Raw genomic sequence first — 3,209 nt, 5'->3', positions numbered from 1 at the left:
TCAGTAGTCTGATTCTGACTCTGAATCTATATAATCTGAATCAAATTCTGATTCTTCTCTCTTCACAGATGGAGCATGGAATGACTTGAGTAGTTCTAAATCGTTAACATTAAGATCTTCTACATGGTCTACAAATGTGTAAATGTTACACCACCCTTTACCAAACCTTGGATTTCAACACGTTGGAGAGTGTTCCTTTCTGGATTGAAGTAGAAAACATAAAACGGTTGTTTAGGTGTATACTTGTCCACCGAAAAGACAATTTCACCCCAAGCAGTCACTCCAACGACGTTTACGTGTTGACGACGGAAATATTTATCATCGGTCCAAGTGTAGGCATATTCTGACCATTCCTGATTCTCCACATCCTCAAGAACCCACACATGCAACTTATTAATGGCATCAGCCTTGACATGATTCTTCTCATCATACTTAAACGAAAGAATGTCGACATCATCTTCGAAATAAATCACCGCTAATTTGCCCTTATAGTTTATCAATCTACAAAACCTTTTAGTGTCAAAAAAGGTGAATTTTTCAGATCTAATATCAAAGCATACTATCACATAATCAGAATTTAAATTATGACCATCATTATCCCAAGAGGACGTGTCACCCAAGTAATACAAAACCCCATCGATGCATATTCCTTCACTCGCAATTTCATGTTCAAATATAATAGAAATAGAATTATTTTATTGAGTTCTCTTTCATAAGATTAAGGCATACATATATATAGTGATTAGCTTTGACATATTGCTAATACTGTATAATGTAAACTTTCCTAAACACATAAGGAAATAGCTTGTACAATAAGTAATATCAAGATCTATAATATTCTTTGGGTAGGACTTCACTTCATTAATGGACTTTACGGTCCATATTACTTGGTCCGCAAGATACACATCTTGCTTCCCTAATACTCCCCCGCACGACAAAGGTGGGACGCAAAACGCAAACTATGCAACCACAAAGCGGAACACCTATGTCGTGGACACTTGTCAAGGACGGACAAATCATGTCAACAAACTCATCAAAGTATAAACTCCAGTATTGAGAAAGGGATGGAATTTCAGCTCGTCTTCGATTTTGGTAAAAAGGAAATAACAACATCCCGTGGACGCATATCCTGTAACTCCACAAACAATTGTCCTTATCTTGGAAGTGCACAAATCGGACTAATAATAACCTAACATAAGTGTTCTAATAAATCCCCTAATGATTAAACTATAACCAAACTCCCCCACAATGTTAAAACTATTACCAAACTAAAATATTGAAATATTTTTAAAATCATGACTAATTCTCTTAAACCACAAAACCTTAACTATAGCCACCCGTAAGAATCCCCCACTTAACAACTCTCGCACAAACGAAATAAAACCATAATCAGATATAGAAAGCCAAATACTTAAACCTTTGAAAAAAAATGCAGACACGTACCACTAACCTCCAAATAATAATTAAAATAAAACACCAAACTCCATACTTAATTTAAGAGAGAAACAGAAATTAATAATAATAATAAAAAAAAATCTAGATAACTTAACGATCAATCCCATCATCATCGTCAGCATCTTCTTCGTCCATGAGATTTTCCATGATCACGAAAAGATCACACAAGATGCGGAAGCTTTTAGTTTTGATCCACTAGATCGATTACTCTGATACCATGTCATATATAATAAAAATAGAATTATTTTATTGAGTTCTCTTTCATAAGCTTAAGACATACATATATATAGTGATTAGCTTTGACATATTGCTAATATTGTATAATGTAAACTTTCCTAAACACATAAGGAAATAGTTTGTACAATAAGTAATATCAAAATCTAGAATATTCTTCGGGGTGGACTTCACTTCATTAATGGACTTTACGGTCCATATTACTTGGTCCGCAAGATACATATCTTGCTTCCCTAATATCTATGTCGCTAGGAAAATTTTATCGTTCTCCACTTCATATCTCTGGTTCCTACTGTAATAATCTTATGATTACGATCACAACCAGACTGATAAGCCATGAACAACACCTTGTATTGCTTATCAATCGGTTCAAACATGAAAAAACTATACGTCTTTCGGTAACGATTCAGTAAAGGTAAGACTCCATACGCTCCAGTGTTGGGGTTACATATCACAACATTTTCGTCGTACGTAGCACCATAGAAATAGATCAAACCAGAGGCGTAGCCATGTTGAAAATATCGTCGGTCACTATTGTGAAGGATCTTTCGAGGGAACTTCACATGAAATTCGGCGGCTGCTACAAGAGTCGACGACGACTTTTCGTATGGGTTGTGAAGCTGAGGCAACGAGAAGAAGCGACACTTATCATGTTCTACGATGGTGAATAAGAGGCGTGGCTTAGCCAAGGACCTGGTCCGGAACAACTCCTTGAAATATAGACTAGCCAACATTGATCCCCATAGCTTCGACACGCAACGAAACCTCGCGACTGACTTTGAAGGCAGTCTCGACAGGATCTCCATGATGAGATCAATCGATATGGGAGATGATGATGCATTCATGATTTGCGGATCGAACGAATAAAGAGATATATTAAAAACTTGTATTTAAGACCTACATAAACCTAAACCTAGCTATATATACACGTACTAAAGAGACCTAGTTACCATTATATTCTCGTGAATATATTTTTACGATTTTATAGTCGGTTAAGAAAAACATAGATGGGCTAATTTAACTTGCTAGTGAGCTGCCAGCTTCGGGCTCTCTTCTTTAAGCGTTACGCTGCCGTTTCGTATCTTGGAGAGTACACCTCCTATCTGGTAAGATCTAGATGAATTAGGGTTGTGATTAATATTAGGATTATGTGAATTAGGAATTGTTGTCCGTAATTAGGGTTTTTTTTGAGTCAATATGCAGCCTATGTTAATGTAAGTTTTCTCATCTTATGTTTTCTATGATTGTTGTGTGGGCTGTATGTATTCAACCAACTGGGAGTATTTGCATTGGAGGTTAATGCCATTGGTGCTCAAGAATTGGGGTCACCAGAAGCAACTCAGTGTTGGTACCAACAGTTAGTTACCTCGGGTCGTGGGCCTCAGCTCATGACCAACATGCAATATGGGCCGAGGCCACAGAAGAGTCCGGCCCATTAAGTTCAGTCGGAGAAGCGAAGTAGAGCGTAACGGCGGGCAAGTCACTTCGGAGATCCGGAGAGCGGTCAAAGATCTCATTTA

General features: G+C 37.3%; 1 pseudogene; it reads right to left on the bottom strand.

Moving 5' to 3' along the window:
- On the bottom strand, positions 1-2,534 carry LOC147921218 (F-box protein At2g23160-like; annotated as a pseudogene).
- Between the last annotated feature and the right edge of the window lie 675 nt (positions 2,535-3,209).

Source organism: Camelina sativa, chromosome 19 (assembly GCF_030686135.1).
Source record: "Camelina sativa cultivar CO46 ecotype springtype chromosome 19, ASM3068613v1".
Classification (NCBI taxonomy): domain Eukaryota; kingdom Viridiplantae; phylum Streptophyta; class Magnoliopsida; order Brassicales; family Brassicaceae; genus Camelina; species Camelina sativa.
This window is presented reverse-complemented; position numbering and strand designations above follow the sequence as displayed.